The 20,106-nt window shown below is 45.5% G+C and overlaps 1 long non-coding RNA gene across 1 annotated transcript; it reads left to right on the top strand.

Moving 5' to 3' along the window:
* Positions 1–431: 431 nt before the first annotated feature.
* On the top strand, positions 432–4,020 carry LOC140603424 (uncharacterized). The gene is made up of 3 exons (XR_012006409.1): positions 432–1,598; positions 2,517–2,799; positions 3,877–4,020. It is a non-coding gene; the product is annotated as an uncharacterized lncRNA (long non-coding RNA).
* Positions 4,021–20,106: the final 16,086 nt, after the last annotated feature.

Here is a 20,106-nt window from a genome sequence, read left to right on the forward strand (position 1 = left end):
TACATGTCAACTTTGCTGACTCTGGGGTTCCCACTTATCTGATTAAACATTATTTATGGGTTTGTTAGGACAGTGTTTCTGGAAGAGGTTAACATTTGAACCAACGGGCTCAGTAAGGCAGATTGCCCTCCCTAGCATGAATAGGCATCTTCCAGTTGGGGATCTTCGGTAGAATAAAAGAAAGAGAGTTGGAGAATTCAATTGAATGCTGAGCTGGGGCATTGGTTTTCTTCTGCTTGTTGACTGCGACTTCACTCTTTGGACTCCAGTTGAACTACAGCCCCAGTTACCTGGGTCTCTAGCTTGTGGGTGTGAGATTGTGGGAAGTATCAGCCTCCATGAGCATGTGAGCCAATTCCTATTTCTTGTTTCTCTGGAGAACCATGAGTAGTAAACTCACTCAGAGCCTTTAGGAAGAAACTAACTGTAACGAAGACTTGCTTCAACACTTCTGACTTCCAGAATTATGAGAGAATCACTTTCTCTTGTTTCAAGCTACTTAGTTTGGTAATTTGTTACAGCAGCCTCAGGAAACTAATACATCTGCATATCTTCTCTTCCTGTGTCCCATCTGGATGGCATTCCTGACCTGCCTGTGTTCAAGTTGCAATCTATCCTGATTCCTCCACTCCCATTGGACCTGTGGCATCCAGCAAACTAATAAGTTCTGCAAAGTCTGTTCCCTCAGTAGTTTTTCACTCTTCCCCACTGACTGAACTCCACATCACCAGTGCCCAGTCTGAGGTTTCAATAATGTCCATCTAGTTCACTGTAGCAGCCTCTTATGTGTCTGGCCAGTCCACCGTCCTCCATGTTGCTGCTCTGAACTGCAAAGCTGACCAGAGACTGCTTAAAACTCTGGATTCAGTCCTCCTAATAATTATGAACCACTCAAACTCTTTGGAAGACATGTCTTTCTTGATCATTTGTCCCTACAATGGTTGGCCTTGGGCATACACAGATGAACAAGAATAAGCATACCTGTCAGCTGGGGAAGAGACCCAGATAAAGACCTCATTCCAATACAGTGAAGCAAAGGATAAAGAGTGGTTGGTGTTACAAAAGAATGATGGGGAACAAAATTGCTAAATTGTTAATGTAGTCTAGGGACAGAGAATCTTCCTCCAACAAAGCAGCATTCTCACTGACAGCAGGCAGATGAGGTAAGCGAAGAAAGAAGGGAAGAGTGTCTGGCTCAGGAGCAGCCTGACTTGGGCTTTCTGGTTGTAGGCTTTCCTGTTGCCTGTACCTTCTGCCATAATACTTGCTGTTTCCCTTCCCTGACCTGACCCTCCTCTGGGAAGCCTCCCCTGATTACTCCCATATCCTCTGGCTAGAACACCAGGTCCACTCCCTTCCTGGTGTGTACTTTCCCTCCCTGGCTTCACCATCCACTCAGGCAGGTTCCATGTTCACATTATGAGGTCATTTCTCAAAGATGAGTGCACCCCATACACTCAGCAGATGTAGCTAGATAAGAGGAGGATTACTCCCCTCCTTACAGTAGCACAACTGTGCTCATTTCATACCTAACCTGAGCCCCAGGCACACTCAACATGCAAGAATGACACCATTCTACCTACCAGTGTGGGACAATGGTGAGCACCCAATGAAATAATGGATGTGAAAATGCTTTATAAACTCAAATGCATTAATGATTTGTGAGGTATGGCATGAAACTAAATACAGTTCTAACAGTCTTGACACTATTATTGCTGGGATGTTGAATTCAGTTTTGAAAACTTGAAAGAGATCTCCTTGAATTACCTAATATATTCTCTAAATTGTGAAAGCCAGAATCAGAAAGATGGTGAGACTTCAGTGGACATATTATTTTGGAGCAAATGTTTCCAAATAATGGTCTGTGAACCAAGATGAGTATGTCATTAAGTCTTCACCTGTTCACAGCAAATCTGTCAATGTAACGGTACCAACTTACTTCTTTTAAATTGATGTAATGAAAAGTGATCTGTATTAGCAAAATAATAAATTAGTTGTCCTACCTTGATTACTCAATTTTTAAAAAAATCTGAACTCTATGGATGCTGTATTCACTGTTTTAGGGCACTCTTTATTTTGGATATTTTTTTCCTGTAGAATTTTTTGGAAGTATTAAAGAAACCCCAAGGGAAATAAATGGCACTGGAACTGGAAGCATTGGTCTATTTGCTCAAGCACTTTGTGGGGCTGAGAGGAGAGGAAGAAACTATGATTTATTGGATGGAATGCACATCCTCCCTAAGAGGTGCTTCCATGCCCTGAATAATGTCCCTACAAACTCTGCTCCACTTCCAGTGATCAAACACTCACTAATTCCTGAGAGGGCCATGCCATGTTTGCATGGTTAAGATTCTTACAGCCATCTTCCTTAAACCAAGCCCGAACTGGTCCTCACCTCATTCCATATATTGATCCAAATTACCCATACGGAATCCCAAAGAACATTTTTAATGTCTTCCTGATGGATATTGTTTAGGTATTATAAATCAGCTAATCTGCTTCTTTTCTTTTCTAAGGTAATCAGCTTGGATTCCCAGCAAATACTCTTGAATGAATCAAGATGATCACATTCTCAGTCTTGATGGCTCTGGTCCATCACACCCTGCTTCCTACCACAGGGTCCTGGTGGCCCTGTACAGATTCTCTGTGAAGGCGCATTAGCTTCTCAGGCTACAAATCCTCAGATAGTGAGGCTAGTCTGGTGGCTAATCTGGTGTCCCTTCTTGTTTAGCATATGGTACCTGATTTCTGCCTCTGTCCACCCATCTTCAGCTTCTGATGCATTATTTCTTTACCTGAGTAAGGCATGCCCCTTGGATGCTAATTCATTCAGGTCCTCTAGACTCTCTGAGATGATTGGGGTGGAGGGTAGTTTATGAAGGATGTGCTTTCAGGAGAACCTGCACAGAAGCAGAGTAAGCAGAGTAAGCACGGTGGGTGTAAACCAAACAGCAGTAAGGCTTCAGTGAAACCATGACCTCATCTGGGTCCTGGAGTATGTATCACATCACACAGTTCCTATCCCACCTTGCTCAGGATAGCTTTAGCATCTTTGCACCAGGCAGTTGCTGCTGAAAGTCTTGCCCCTTCTCTCCCAACTTACAACTGAGCGAAGGAATCCAGTCTGAGTCTGACCCCCTGGCCCTCTCTTACCCACATAAGCAGATGGCAGTGTTCTGAGCATGCTCCTATCTGCTGATTGCTTTCCATAAGTATTTGATCTTTAGGCCTGGACTGGGTTCTAGAAGCACTTTGACCAGATGAGTACAGGCAGGATGGCCACACTTCTTGTTCTCCATCCATTAATGCAACTAAATTTGAATCATGGGGGATTTTTTGCAGAGGGAAGTTTTGATTGCCTTCTGTTCACCCCATTGGTGAGGGAGGGCTCCTCTGCCCTAATACTACATGATGGCCAAACAAAGGGACAGTGGAAAGATGAGATTGACAGTATTTTATTAGTTATATACACTCAGAGCCCAGGGCAGACACCTTACTCCATGCAAGGCCACATAGAGGTTGTCCTGGGGAAGAAAAGTGAGCCAGCAGGGGCTGTGGGAGACACAATGGCCAGTGACAAGTGGATGAGGTAGACCTGGCTCCTATGGGACCATGTGATTGATTTGTTGGAGTAATTCCTTGGGTGGTAGGGAGATGAAACATGTCAGGTTGGGGTCTGGGTGGGGCACAGCTGGCTGGTCCGGGGATCTAGCCAGGTGGGGAGCCTCTCCTGCAGGGTGGTGGCACATCTGGGGAGAGCGGGGAACTCACATTTAGATCTTCAGGACCCTGTGAGATTCAAAGACATCAAGGCAGCAGCACATGTCTCCTGCAATGCAGGGAAGCAGCCTCATTGTGAGCTCTCTGTTTTCTAAGATCTGAATATTTGACCACGCATGCTGTCGCCATCCGCCTTCAGGGACACAGGATCAAACAAGAGGCCCACATGCACCAAGACAGAGGAATCTACTGCTCACTCACTTGGATACTAAAGTCCATTTATATCAATAAAACAGCCCTGTAAGCACAATGCAAATTTCATTATTGGTACACCAGGCTGGCTGAAATGCTTGGGTGAATCCTTAAGGAGAACACTATTATTATGTCTGATTTGTGATTTCACAGCTGTGGAGGATAGGGGCAGGGAGTCAGATTGGTTTTCTCAACATTAGCCTGATGAAAAAAAAAAGTTCACAAAACACATCATCGTCTTGTGTATTTTTAAGATGCAAAATATAATATGTAAAGAAAGCCTCAATCTGCAGGAGACATGGAGCCAAAGTGAAATAAATTATGCTCCATGCCAGGCATGCACATCCCCAGCCCTGGTTAACGAGCTCTGCCCGGCAGACATCTCAGGCGCTGGCGGATTGCTGGCATGAAGGCAAAGCGCCACTGGCAGGAAGTGGTCTCCATTTCTTTCCCTGATGCTAATTCTCCAAGGCTTGCTTGGCCTCCTGTTTTCTGCTTTATTGAGGTATAACTGACAAATTAGATGGTAAGATACTGCAAGTGGCCATCGTGATGACTTGATCCCTGTAGACACGGTGAAGGGACCTCTGTGTCTAGTTAGTGACCACACCCATCACCTCACTTATTAAAATTTGATTGATTGGTTGGTTGGTTGATTGATTTTGGTGAGAACATTTAAGTTCTACCTTCTTAACAAATTTCAGTGTTACAATACCGTGTGGTCAACTACAGTCAACATGTGACTCAGATCCCCAGATTTCATTCATCTTATTCCTGAAGGTTTGTGTTTTTTACCAACCTCTCTGTTTCCTCCACCCTCCAGACCCTAGCAGCCACTTTTCTACTCTATTCTTATGAGTTTGACTTTCTGTTTTCTCCTTCTTCTTCTTCTTCTTCTTCTTCTTCTTCTTCTTCTTCTTCTTCTTCTTCTTCTTCTTCTTCTTTTTCTTCTTCTTCTTCTTCTTCTTCTTCTTCTTCTTCTTCTTCTTCTTCTTCTTCTTCTTCTTCTTCTTCTTCTTCTTTTATTAATCTTTACACTCAACTTGGGGCTTGAACTCATGGCCCTCAGTTCAAGAGTAGCCTGCTCTATGGACAACCAGGAGCCAACCAGATGCCCCTGCTTGTTTGTTCTTAATTCCAAATATTCCCTTGAAATCTCCTTAAGACCATGTCATGCATGCAATGCAAGATCACTCAAATTAGAAAAGGTGAATGCTTACCATTTACATTGACGTGGATGGAACTAGAGGGTATTATGCTGAGTGAAATAAGTCAATCAGACAAAGACAATTATCATATGGTTTCACTCATATATGGAATATAAAAAACAGGGCTGAGGATTTTAGGGGAAAGGAAGGAAAACTGAATGGGAAGTCATCAGAGAGGAGACAAACCAGAGACTGAACTCTGGGAAACAAACTGAGGGTGGCTGGAGTGGAGGTGGTGAGGGGATGGGATAACTAGGTGATGGGCATGAAGGGGGACACATGATGTGAGGAGCACTGGGGGTTATATGCAACTGATGAATTACTGAACTCTATGTCTGAAACTAATGATGTGCTAGATGTTGGCTAATTGAATTTACTTTTTTTTTTTTTTTTAAAGAGAGATTAACCTGATGTATAGAAACCAAAGAATCTGGTTTGTATTGTGAAGGGAGAGATTTGGCTTAGAGAATAGGAAACAGGGCATCCCAGGTGGCTCAACGGTTTAGCACCACCTTCAGCCCAGGGCATGATCCTGGAGACCTGGGATCAAGTCCCATGTTGGCCTCCCTGCATGGAGCCTGCTTCTCCCTCTGCCTGTGTCTCTGCCTCTCTCTCTGCATCTCTCTGTGTCTATCATGGATAAATAAATAAAATCTTTTAAAAAAAGAGAGAGAATAAGAAACAGTGTGACTATGAGAAGGGTGAGCTTTGGGGTCATGATCATGGCATGGGGAGCCTTGGGTAGTGGGGAAAACAGTATTTTTGTCAGTTTGTCTAGGTTGGGTCCCGACTCCCTTTCTCACTAAGCTGTTACACAAGTTCATTAGGCACTTAGCTCCTCAGCTTTCTTACTTACATAGTGGGGATCGTGTGAAGAACCCCATCACACCAGAGGGAGGGGGCACTGGACAGTAAATCAGAAAATGTATGTGAATATGCAAATGGAAAAGCCCTGTGTAAGGGTAGCTAGTAAGTAATGTCTCTGGGCCTTTGTATCCTGACTTGTCAGATATTAGACCAGTTCTTGAGGTCCTTTTAGTTTTAAGATCACCAAAGGGGGACAACGTGGCCTGCTTCTTCGACAATGTGCATGCAATGGCCCCAGTGGCTTGTAGCACATTACCCAGAGAAGGTAAAGAATCTAGACAGAGCATATGGTGTCTGCCCTCAGGTGGTTCACAATAGAAAGAGGAAGGTGGGCATCTAAACGAATGAGCCCCAGCAGGCACTGAAGGCTGAGGGTGGGAGGTAGGGAGTCGTGTGTGCAGAACAATGCGGAAGGCCCATGAAAGGCACAACCGCCTGGTCTCAGTACGTCAGACTGGCACATAGGGGCTTTGGAGGCCCAATTTTTAAATCCCCCATGGGTGGCATTGTAAGATGTTGGAGTCACAGAGCAGAACAAGAGGGTGTAGGCCTTTAGATCCCCATTCTGCTAGTGGTGCCATGCTTGCCCAGCCTCCCAGGCATGAGGGCAGGTTGAGTGTCTTATTCAGAGTCACAGAACTGGGAAGTATTTTAGAGTCAGGCACACAGGTTCTCGGGAAACATCTAGTCCATGGTGAGAAATGGAAGCCCTTGGGGTTGAGAGCTCTTTTATTATTATGAAATGTGTTTTTGCCACATCTTTTCCCTCCTCTGTGTTGTCTAATGCCGTTTCCCAATCTTGACTGCCCCTCAGAACCATTAAGAGAGCACATAGACCTCCAGGCTGCACCCTTGACCGGCTGGGTCAGAATCTTTGAGGGTGAGGCCAGGGATTCAGTACTCTAAGTGCTCCCTATGAGATTCCAGCGTGCGGACAGAGTTGAGAACTCCTAGCCTAAGCCTTCTCGTCTGCTCCTGCCTTCCCCCGAGCCGATCAGTTGTAGGCACCCCATCTTCCTCCTGTAGACCCAACTGAATACAGTTCCTGAATCAGTCCTGACCCAGGCAGCCTCACCCCAGGGGCTGGGGTCCAGAACGGACTTTACTGCCCGAATGCAGAACCTTGGCCACCCAAGCCCACCTTGACCCCACCTCTTATGATGGTCTCCTTCCTCACTCTGTTCTAGTCCAAAGGCCTTGCTTTGGTTCATCCAACACACCAAGCCCCTCCCCACCTCAGAACCCTGTTACCTCTCTCTCTTTCGGTTGAAAGTTTCTTCCCTGTGAGAGTTGGTGTTGATTCCTTGTCAACTATTCAGAACTCAGCTAAACTCACCTTCTTGGCCCTTTCTCCACAATCCCCTCAGTCCCAGACAGTGTCAGTCAGAATCTTCTGTTTTATTTTTCCCGTAGCACTGGTTACTCACTGAAAAGATTTACCTACTTGCTAACGGTCCATCTCGTTCCACAAGAACGTGAGCTTGGTGAGAGCGGGGCTTGTTCTGTGTCATGGGCAAGCTCCAGGGTGAGGGCATTGCTTCCCATGGGTCTTCATAAATATTTACAATTAGTTTATTTATTCTGCTTGGTTGCTAAGCTCACAGTTATTGTTGATCTGTCTCCCTCTTTATCCATTTCTACGTTTCCCATCCCCACCCCCCAGTGTTATATGCACAGTAGGTGGATGTTCACTGGTTTGGTGGGGTCTACATAATTTTGAACCTCAGTGGATGGTCCCCACAAGTGCTAAGTATATAGAGTCTTCCCCTCACAGAAACAATATATCCCTTGAAATATATATATATATATATATATATATATATATATATATATATATATCCCTCTTTCTGCTGCATTAGCACTAAATTTGGGGGAAAGCAATCTGGAACAAAAAGTTTCGGTTGTGGGTTGTTTGTATGCCTGGCTACATTTCCTTCCTAGAGGGGATTTATTAACTTAAAATGGAAACTCTCCCCTTGTGAAAAGCACTTAAATCTGTTTTCAAAAACTTCCCGGACTGCAGCGTGTAGGCCAGTCATAACCAGGCCCATCCCTTCTCTCCAATCCCTCAGTCCTGGGGCTGTTCCCCCAGGCACCCAGATGCAGTGTTCTCCAGAGCCCTGGGTCTGAGTTAAACCTTGAGCCATCCTGGCACAAAATAGAAAGAGACATAAATAAAAGGAAATGAAAAGGATTTTTCAAGCCCAGAATGCGGGCATGACCACAAGGAATGAAGACAGAGCCCCCTCAGCCCTGGCCCAGAGAGTAGAAGACGGTGTGATCACAGGCAGGATTAATAACACCCCCTTCATTGGGCATGCTCTGAACCGCAGAAGCAGCCCAAACTTCAAATATCCTTTCCCATCCTGTAGTTACTTGTATGACTCTCTCCTGTCCATTGTCTCAGGTGACCTTCAAAAGTTTGTCAGCAGGGTGGTTCTGATAGGATGGTTTCTTGCTTTGGCATCAGGAAAGTGGGACTCCAAGCACCCAGCTGACCTGCCTGGAGTCACACAGGTTGATGGTCCATGAGCTGAGGCTCAGAGTACATCCTCGTGCATCTGAATGCAGGCCCAGTCCTCGGGGGCCTGTGTTCTGGCAGAGGATGGCAGGTCTTTGATTTGTAAACTGTGGATGCCCCCTTCCATGTGGTAGGGGCCCCTGGGTGTGTGATCCCTCTGCTTCTCTCCCCACCCTGCTCTCACTTCAGGACTGATAAGATTACACATGGCCTGGGCAGCTGGACACCTCCTCCTTTTCCATAGAGGACAACGTGCATGCCAAGAGATGAGACTGGGGGCTCTTCTAGGGCTCTGTCCCTGTGTGCGGTGGGAAGGCTGCTCTGGGCCACCACTGGGACCAGGAGCCAAGCTGGTCTCCCTCTACGGTTCATCTAACAGGTGCACTTCTTTGGCCTTTATCCTCAGCTGATATTTTGGCTTCCATCTGCTCCCCCTCCCCTGCCCCGCCGAGACCCACAACCTCACCCCCATGCAGCTAAGTCCGGACTTGTTCTTCAACTCCTGACCTTAAGAAAGACCTCTCATCTCCTTCCTGGGGTCTTCAAGGAGAGCAGACGATGCAATCTCATCCGTCACTTCTTCTGTGTTTCATAACCTGCACTGACACGCTCTCCTTCTGGAGCTAACCTACATTCCACCTGCTGCCATTTATTAAGCCTGTTCCCCCCAGGCTCATGGTGCTCGGCCTTCTGCGAGGAAAGATGAATACCTCGCTCACAGTCACTCTCTCCTCTCCTGCAAAGTCACCCTCTGCCTAGTATCATTATTTAGAGAGATCTGCAGTAGTGCCTCTTTTGTTGGGTTGTCGCTCCCAAGCACATCTGAATCTTGGGTTCATTCATAGACTGTCAGAATTAGAAAAGTATACCAAGCCCCCCATCCAGATTGCCTTGGTATCCCCCTAGGCCCTAAGCATTATTTTTTTATTTTTTTATTTTTTGCTTCAATATGTATTTTTTTTAATTGGAGTTCAATTTGCCAACGTATAGCATAACACCCAGTGCAGGCCCTAAGTATGTATGTATGTATGTATTTATTTATTTATTTTTACTTACAAATTTATTTTTTATTGGTGTTCAATTTGCCAGCATATAGAATAACACCCAGCGCTCATCCCGTCAAGTGCCCATGTCGGTACCTGTCCTAAGGCCCTAAGCATTTAAAGATGCCATCGGTTAGTCTCATTCCTTCACCTGGTGTGACCAGCAGCACATACAGGCTGGCCGGTGTTGGAGATCCCCATGCGTTAGACACTGTCAGCCCCTATCTCTGATATTAACCAAACCTTCCCAGGTCTAACCACAACACCAGCCAGGCCACTGAATATTCCAGGTCTGGAAGTTCCTGGAGAATAAGGGTCTATGTGTTCTAGAGATATTCCACAGACCCCTGTAATAATCAGGGGAGCTGCTCCAAGAGCTGGTCCGTGCATTCAGCTCAAAGCCATTTCTAGATCTTGATTTCCTTAGCTCTTTGTCTGACCAGAGTCCTTTGCTTTGGAATCAGATTGTCCTTTCCTCCCTAGTTATTGCTCACCAGATCAGTCAGGATGGGCTGGGTGGTGTGGCAGTGACAGCAACTCCACAACCTCTGCCCTAACACATGTTGCCAGGGAGGGCTATGCTCCCTGAGGTCACTCAGGGACCAGCTGATGGGACAGCTAGCATGTCAAATACTGTGATTGTCATGTCAGAGGGAAGATGAGATTGGGATGAATTGTGTGCCAGCCCTTAAACCTTATGACTAGAAGTGACTTACGTCACTTCTGCTCACATCTCATGGCCAAAGCAGGTCATGTAGACGTATTAACTTCACCAGGGTGGGGAAAGCAATCCCACCGTGTGCCCACAATCAAAGAGCCAGACGTGTATGTTAGCGCTAGTCATTTTTGCTGCACCAGCTCTTCCCTTTCCAGAAGGGGGACAGTCCTAGAAGCTGTCTCTTACAGTAAGGAAACTATCCAAGCATGTATTCTAATTCACTCAATTTAAAGGAAGTAAACTTTGACCCAAAGAAGGAGTGATTTTCCCAAGATCACAGTGGTACGCTATTACCAGAGTCCAGGTGTGCTGGTATGTTTGTTCCATTTTTTCCTTTTTGAACCACAATGTCATGTAGACATATCATTTTGTTGATTTATCCATGTTATAACTTGGGCATCTAAAATCAATAAAATAGTTACTAATTTTAACATGAATGGTTGGAGAGTAGTGATACTATGGTTGACTGTTAGCAGGGGAACTATTTAATTTGGTAACCCCCAGGCTTGCAAATGAAAGAGAGGATGGTTTTCTTCATGGGAACGTGTCTGCAGCTAAACAGCAATGTTGCCCGTCCTCTCAAAATGCTCCCCGTCAGGGCCTAAGCCATGGAAACTGAGCGGCTACTCATAGTCCAGTGCAATGCTAGGCTCTTAGGTGGGAAATGCAATTGCACAATTAAACTGGATGATAATAGCAAAGGCATTGAAAGTCTCCCTCATGCTGTGTGATGGGCTACTTGTTGTATTTTCATTTAATCTGGTTCAATCTTTATGCTAATTTGGCAGGTAGGGATTGGTAGCCACACTTTATAGTTGAAAATATTGATGGTCACAAAGGTTAAATAACTAGCTGAGATAGTAAGACTAGTGATTAGAGAGAACAACATTTATCATTATCATCATATCCATTTAGTAGAAAATACCAGATTGAAATGATTGTGGTTACTTTTCTGTTGATGTTTGATCAGTGTTCCCAGTGGTGCCAGGTACACCCTGTAAGTGCATGGGCCAGGTATGTCTTGGTACCACCATATCCATAGAGTCCAGCACTGTGCCTGCCATATTATAGCTGTTCCATGAGTAAGAAGTTTTAGGGATGCCTGGGTGGCTCAGTGGTTTAGCATCTGCCTTTGGCTCAAGGCGTGATCCCAAGGTCCTGAGATCAAGTTCCACATCAGGGTCCATGCAGGGAGCCTGCTTCTCCCTCTGCCTATGTCTCTGCCTCTCCCTCTCTGTGTCTTTCATGAATAAATAAATAAAAACTTAAAAAAAATAAGAAGTTTTAAATATTATAGGGCTGCGCTGTCTAGATCCTAGGCAAAGACTGAATTTAAATCCCCCGCTGGCTTAGCCATTTTGCTTTACAAGCTGAGTTTGACCCTCTGCTACCTACTTTCCTCCATAAGCTCCATCCATTTCAATGGAATATTTTTGGCTTTTGTACACAAAATATCTTAATTTTAATATCTTTGTATCTCTGTCCCTTGTTCTTGTCTTCTCTCCCTTTCTATACCCACTTATTCATGTGCTTGCTCTTTCCTTATTTTAGTGATCAAGATCTAGAAGCAGCAGCTCCAAAACTCACATGTGGAGAGTGGCTCATTTAATTCTGAAATGGGAATGCACACCTCAAGTGCATACTGGGACTCGGGTTTTAATATGGCATCATGCAATCTCATTTAGTATCTCTGCTCATTAGTGTGCTGAAGATCCCTTTAATTATTTCATCCATCCAATTTTAATTTTGTAATTTAGCTGTGGAATGTAATAATTGGGTTTAGCATGTCCAGGCCTTCCTGAAAGTTGATGCAGCCTATAATAGACTTTTGGTCTGGGTTGTCCAGTGACTTGTCAGTTCAGCAGCAACACTGGTAATTAGTGAGTTTGTTAAGTGCCTACTGAGTGTCTGCTTTGTGCCAGACATTGCGCTGGTCAGGGTGATGTAATAAGGTCCACATGCCTTCTGGCGAAAAGCTCAGAAATTATTGGGAGAGAAAGACACATAAATAGAAAAATCATTGTATTTATGTAACAAAGATGAAGGTGGAGTCATGCCTGGGGCAATGGGTGTGCAAAGGAGGACTCATAATTCAGTCTTGTTGGCTGTGGTAGATAAACTACAGGGTGGGGGGTAACCCCTAGTTATGCCCACACCTGGCACTCATGTCCTTGTGTCCTCACCTCCACCAAAAAGACCCGCGATGTCCTGCTGTCTAATTGAAATAGCCACTTGATTGCATTACGTGAGAGTGTAATGCAATGTCTGTCTTGCTGCCAAACTCTCCTTTGCTGGGTTTGATGGAGCAAGTGGCCATGTGAACTGCCATGTAGAGATGATCACTTAGTCAAGAGCTAAGGGCAGCCCGGAGCCAGGAGCCAGGGAGAAACTGAGGCTGTGAACTCAACAGTCTTCAAGGATATGGATCCTGCCAGCAACCACATGAGCCTAGAAGCACAGATTCTTCCCTGGTTAGTGTTGGGACAAGGTCTCAGGCCTGGCTGATACGTCAGTGGCAGCTTGGGCTCCTGACCCATAGAAACCAGAAGATAACATGTACGTATGGTTCAAGCCACTAAGTTGGTGGTAATACCGCTACGTAGCAGTGGGTAGCTATCTCAGTGCGCGAGGAAATCTTCCTGGGTGACGTGTGGCCCGAGCTGTGCCCTGAAGGATGAGTGGGAGTTAGCAGGGTGGCATCGGGAAGAGTGGGGTGTGCTGAGAGGCAGGCATGGATATCGGGGCGTGGGGCGAGAGAAGGCCTGGGCTGGAAGGGGGGCTTGTGGATAGAACCCTGTGACATTTCTGCCCTTCAATGTGTGTTGACTTGCAAAAAAGCTAATTCCACCAGGTTTGTCCTACAGGAAGCAGCTCTTTGGAAGCAAAGGAGGTCCTATCCACACTCACTTGGACTCCTCTAGTGACTTGAAAAATATTAAGATGCTTTTTCTGTCTTCAGGAAATCCTCCCCATCTCCTTGAACTAGTTTAAAATGTCAGAATTTCTCTAGCAATGTTTGAGTTTCACAGGCTAGCATTTCACACGGTCACGGCACGGGGGGTGCTTCAAGGATCATGGGGTGCTCTTACATCCTCGAGCCCCCCCCCCAACCTGGAAAGGCATCCTCTGCATTCAACAGACAAGGAGATGGTAGTTAGGGAGGCTGATATCCTTGGCTTGAGGTAGAAGCTGTCTCAATTTCTATCACCCTACTAGAAAGAAAGCCTGCAGGTCCTCACTCCTGCGAGCCTGTTGCCCCTGGGCCTGGGTCACACTGTCCCTCGCCTGTGGGTGTGGCCCCAGCCAGCTCTGCGCCGGCCCCTCAACCTCACTCATCGGCTGCTTCAACCAAAGCTGACTTCGCCCTGGTTCTGGCTGTTCATGGCCCATCTCCTCCTCTATGCCTGACGTCTGACAGGCTGACTTCTGGCCACCTCAGCTCTGCAATTTACTGACACCCAGGTAGCTTAGGTCATGACCTCTCTGCCGCATGCTGGTGATTTAACCACACAAATTTCTTCCTTCAAATTCCTTCACCCTTGGCTTCCAAGCTGGGGCTCTCCCCTTCACCTGCCCCTTGCCTCTGATCGGCCCTTCCCTCTCTCCTGTACCTGTCCCTCCTCCCCTTTGCCTAGCCTGTCCCTTAGCTAAATGTCACTATTTCTCTGAGTCTGTCCTTCCCGCCACGTGTAGGGGTGCATGTGCTCACCTTCTCTCCCCTGGGGTTAGCCTTCCCGGTAGGAGATGACCTTCAGATCTGTGTCTGCGGCCTCGACCTCCGTGGACCAAACTCCAGCCTCATACCCTTACCTGCCTGAGGCTCTGTTTGTGCAGGATCGGCTTCCCACAAACACCAGGATGCTGGTACTGCCTCTGAATCTGATTCATGCCGAGGCCTAGGCTGCCTTCCTGCCAGGCTTGCTCATTCCTACTCATCCTTCAGGACTCAGGTCAGCCTCTGGTTCCTCCCGGAAGCCTCATGAGCCTCTGTAGGGAGTAGATAACCTCCCCTCTTTCCACCCACATTCTCACTTGGATGGCATTGCCTATTTATGGCTGTCTCTCATTTGTCTGCAAGCTTCTGGAAGGCACAGGCTTTCTTGTCCTTGTCCCTTGCATACCCAGAGACCATCACTGTGCCATTCATTCATTCAGAAAGGATAATAAGACACCTGCTCTTTGCTAGGTGCACGTAGGCACTGAGGCCCTGGATATCAGGGGCTACGGATCCTACCCTTACAGACCTCGCAGTGTGGTAGGGGTACAATGTGAAGACCTCGCAGTGTGGTGGGGGTACAACGCCCTGGGACTCCTGTTTAGATGGGGTATCATGAGGCTTTGGGGCAGTGCCACCTAATTTGGACAGGATGGACAGGGAAGGATTCCCAAAGCTGAGACCTGGTGGAGGGCTAGGAGTTAATTCCTTGATGCCGGTCGGGTGGGGGTGAGGGTGAGGGTTGTGCATGTTCCCGGTGGAGGAGCAATCATGCAATGGTGCAAAGATGAGAGGGGACGTGACTCGCTGGGAAGAGTGACAGTGGCTCCTGAGGCCTGATCTCAAGCTGGAAGTGGGATCTGCAGGGAGAGGACACAGGAGAGGATTTAGGGCCCTGGGGGTGGCACGGGGGTGGCAGAGAGGGTCTGAACCCCTGGGGAGCACACTAGGTGCTTCACAGCAACTCTGAGAGGCAATGCTTTCCAACTGCGACCGTGCTGGGCTGCATTTGGCACAGACGTTGGCAGATGACAGGCAGAGAGGCCGGATGTGGCACTTGGGCCTCCCTGGACTGTCCTTCCACTCCCACCAGGTCAGGTTGCAGGACCAGTCAACACTTCTGGCGGGCTTCTGCAGCCGAGACACCCTGACCTCTGATTCTGGCTCCCACCAGCCTGCGGTTTCCGTACCCACTAGAGGATGGAGCAGTTTTAATTCAGGCTTTGGCGACTGGGGCTTCCTGTGGTTGGAATTTACTTGGGTGACCACAGTGCCTGCAGGTTTCTGCTGGCTTCAAGCGACAGAAAGAGAACAGATGTCCCTGCTTTGCTTTTCTCAGTTTGCCTTGATCAGAAGCAATCAGGGCGTTGGGGCGGCCGCTGGGATCCGTGGGGAAATCAAGCTTCCACAGGCCCAGAGCCGCCTGAGCCAGGCCCGAGAGCATCACTGACGGCAGCGGCCTCCCAGCTGGCCCCGTGTGGCCTTCCCGAGGCGGGTAATAAAGGCACACTCAGCAGGACAATTCAGAAGGAAATTTGTCTGCTTCTGGAAGCACAGGAAAGAACCAAGAAAAATGACATTTATGTGACGTGTTACCTTTCCCTGTGTTTTCCTTCACAAGTGCTGGGGGTTTCTTTGTGTGTGGCTGGCTGGGGAAGTACGTGCCGCCCCCCTGCCCCGGCGGAGTGCAGCTCTGTGGGCCGGTGACCAGGTGCCGTGGGCCCCAGGAGGAGAGGCCAGAGGCTTTGCTCCCTCTCTGGGAGGCATATCCTCACCCTTGGGCCCTGCTCGCCTCTCCAATGCCATCTCTTATCCCCTCAACTCCAAGCTGACTTTACACCACTCTTTGCCTCCCTAGGCCCTGGCTCTCGCTGTTCCTTCTTCTTGAGGTGCTCTTCTCCTGAATTTGTCCATGGAGGACTCCTGTCTGTTCTCATGTCAAGCTGGAATTGACATCGCTTCAAGGACGCTTTCCTTGAATGGGACATTTAATTTTACATGTCAGCTGCGCTGGGCTACAGTGCCTGGATATGTGGTGGTCAGACATTATCCTGGATGTTTGCTGAGGCTGTATTTTGTGCATTCGATTAACGTTTAAATTGGTGGACTCTGAGTAGATTGCCTTCTGCTGTGTGGGTGGGCCTCATCTAATCAGTTGACGCTTTTAGTTAAAAAAAAAAAAAGACTACTCTCTCCACAGCAAGAGGGAATGTTGTCAGCCAACAACCTTGGGACTTGAACTGTAACAATAGCTTTCCTCAGTCTTCAGCCTACTGGCCCATCTTGCAGATTTTGAACTTGCCAAGTCCTATAATTGCATGAACCAATTACTTTAAATAAATCTATATCTCTCTCCACACACATATCCTACTGGTTCTTTCTCTGGAGAACCTGACCAATACACTGATCATCCTGCCTAAAGTCGTGCTTCCTTTTCCCCCATCGGGTGCTCTTCTCTATCATTGCTCTGTTTCCATTTTATAATACTTTTTTTTTAAGGTTTTGTTTATTTATTCATGAGAGACACAAAGAGAGAGGCAGAGACATAGGCAGAGGGAGAAGCAGGCTCCCTATGGAGACCCCAATGTGGGACTTGATCCCAGGACCCTGGGATCATGCCCTGAGCCAAAGGCAGATGCTCAACCACTAAGCCACTCAGGTGCCCCTCATTTCATAAGACTTGTCACCATTTCCAATTATCTTGTTTATATATTTGCTTCCTCATTTATTGTCTTTTCCCCCAATAGAATGTACACTCCCAAAGGTCATGCACCTTACCTGCCCTGTGAATGATTCTAAGGCCAGGACCTAGCATAATCTCTTGGATGTGAAATGTGCTGAGTAAATAATTAACTGAAATGAATGAAAGTCTTGTATCTTAAAAATAATCTCTCAAACAAAAACTTGCACACCAATGTTCATAGCAGCATTATTTCTAATAGCCCCAAAGTGGAAACAACCCAACACGTCCATCAATCGAGGAATAGATAAACACATGTGGTATAGCCATACTATAGAATATTATTCTGATATAAAAAGGATTGAAGTCTTGGTATATGCTACAATGGGGATGCAACTTGAACACATCATTCTAAGTCAAAGAAGCCAGACACAAAAGGCCACATAATGTGTCATTACATTTAAATGAAATGTTCACAATAGGCAGCCATAGAAACTGCCTTAGAAAGCGGTTGCCTGGGGCTGGAGGGAAGGAAGAAAGAATGGAAAGTGTTAAGGGGTACAAGTTTTCATTTTGGGGTGATGAGAATGTTCTGGAATCAGATAGTGCCAACAGTTGTGCAACATTGTGAATGTACTAAAAGTCACTGAATTGTACACTTCAATAGGAAGAATTCCATGTTATGCAAACTTCACCTCAATTAAAATAAAGCATGTAGGCATCCATCCTCTCATTTAATCATGACATTCACTTTGTGAGTGGACACAGACTGGAAATTATCGCTGTAGAGTCCCCACAGCTGGTTCACAGTGAGTATTTAAAAAGATAGAACCATGTGTACAGAGGACTAGTTGCAAGATGTAATACTATTACATGAAAAGAAGAAATTGAACATTAATTCATACTGATAAACTGTGATTAGATACACACGGCAGTGAACTTCTTTATTCTATATGTACACATGCCTGGAGGAAGGGCAAGCTGGCTGACCCTGACCCTTGGTGGTGCCTTTGAAGAGAGAAGTAGTGTGGGGAAGAAGGGCTTATTTGTATGGTTTGAATTTTATAACTACAACACATTTTTTTGTAAATCCCTTATGCATGAATAAATGAATAAAAAATAATTTAAAAGAAATAAGTAGACAGGCATAGATTAGGGACTAAGTCTTGACATAAATATCTTCATGGACATTTTGTCATCTATAATTCAGAAATAATAATATCCACTTTCTGAGCTCTGTGGGCCAAACAAGATGTTATCGAACAATTCTTGAACTCTCAGTTTGTATTATTCCATTTGTCCCCACCCTCTTCCCACTCATCAGACAACTATTAGTGAACAAAATAAAAATAATTTAAAAAAATCTCAAATGTTAAAAATATCTTTTAAAATATCACATTTTAAAAATAACTTTTAGGGATCCCTGGGTGGCGCAGCGGTTTGGCGCCTGCCTTTGGCCCAGGGCGCGATCCTGGAGACCCAGGATCGAATCCCACGTCGGGCTCCCGGTGCATGGAGCCTGCTTCTCCCTCTGCCTGTGTCTCTGCCTCTCTCTCTCTCTGTCTGTGACTATCATAAAAAAAAAATAAAAAAAAATAAAAATAACTTTTATTGTATGCTAGGTGTTTTTTTTTTAAGTGAGCTCTACAGTCAATATGGTGCTTGAACTCACAACGTTGAGATCAAGAGTCATATAGTCTACTGACAAGCCAGCAGGGTGCCCTCCTTCTTTTTTTTTACTTTTACATGATGCTCATAGCAGTTTTATTCATAAGAGCCAAATCTGGAAACCCAAATTTATATCAGTGGGTGAATGAATAACTAGTGATAGTTTGTCCATACAGTGGGGCTCTACTTAGCGAAGAGAGGCACTGGAGACACATGACAACTTGGCTGAGTCTTTAAAACGCCATAGCAAAACTCTAATGATGCATAATTTATCTGTTTTTTAAAAAAAATTTGACTTCTTGTGTTTTTGGTATCATATCTAAGAAACCTGTTGCCTGATCTAAAGTTATGAGGATGGACACCTATGTTTTCTTCTAAAATGTTAATGGTGTTAGCTCTTACATTTAATTCCTTGATCCATTTTAGTTACTTGTGTATATGGTGTGAGGTAAGGGCCCATCATCATTCTTGTGCATGTCAGTATCCAGTTGTGCCAGTATCATTTTTTTTGGCATATAAATCCAATTTTTATTGAAATGCATGATTTCCTCAAAAACCACAAGCTACTGAAATTCACCCTAAGATGAAGTAGATAGCATGAAAAGTCCTATAACTATCAAAGAAATTGAATTTGTAGTTTATTTTTTTCTTTTGCTTTTTTTGATTTTTCTTTTATATATATATACACACACACACATATATGTATATATATTTTTTTATTAGAGTTCATTTTGCCAATATATAGTATAACACCCAGCGCTCATCCTGTCAAGTGTCCCCCTCAGTGCCCGTCACCCAGTCACCCGATCCCCCTGCCCACCTCTCCTTCCACTACCCCTTGTTTGTTTCCCAGAGTTAGGAGTCTCTCATGTTTTGTCACCCTTGCTAAAGTCTAATCTTTCCCTACTGAGTGATCCTGGTGCCCTTGCTGATGAAAGCATATACACATTTTTCAGTTGTCTTAAGCACTCAAAAATTGACCAAGCTATCTTGACCAAGCCTTATCAAATGCATCAAGGTCATTATAGTTATCTAAGTTTTATAATTAAGATAGTCTGCCAGGGGAGGTGAAGAAACTTACCCCAAAGACACAAGGCTGGTCAGGGACAACTGGGATGAAAATCTAGCTCTCTGTATTCCTACTTTGTTATCCTGTTTATGAGTTGCACCCACCTGGATCAATGACTGTTTTACTGCAAACCGTTCTGCATGATTTAAGATGAAGAAAAATGGGGAAAACTCTGTCAAATTTTCAACTCTCAAAAGCTGAAACTACACTTTCAATTTCAAAATAATAAGCTAGAGATATTTCTAAGACTGTTTCATCTACTAATTTCTCTCATCCTCACTACAAATTTATAGGGGAAATACCCTTGTCCTCATTTCATACATCAGGAAAAGGAGGTAGGTGAGGTTAGGCAACCTGCTCAAAACCACACAGCTGGTGAGTGTGGCTAAGCTGGATTCAAAGCAGGCAGCCTTGCTCTACGTCTGCATCCCACACCACAATCTACTTGCTCTTTGGGACTCTCCTTTCTTGGTGAAGGAAGTATAGATAGGCCTTTCTCTCTTTTAAAGCCCAAAGCCTTACACAAGACCCTCTGTTTCCTTTGCTTTGGATCAACTCTTCCCCCACTACCTCCACCAGAGAAAAAAATACAACTAAAATCAGAAAGAAACAAGGAGGGGAGAAAATAACTGAGTCCTTCAAAAC

This window comes from Canis lupus, chromosome 14 (assembly GCF_048164855.1).
Source record: "Canis lupus baileyi chromosome 14, mCanLup2.hap1, whole genome shotgun sequence".
NCBI lineage: Eukaryota > Metazoa > Chordata > Mammalia > Carnivora > Canidae > Canis > Canis lupus.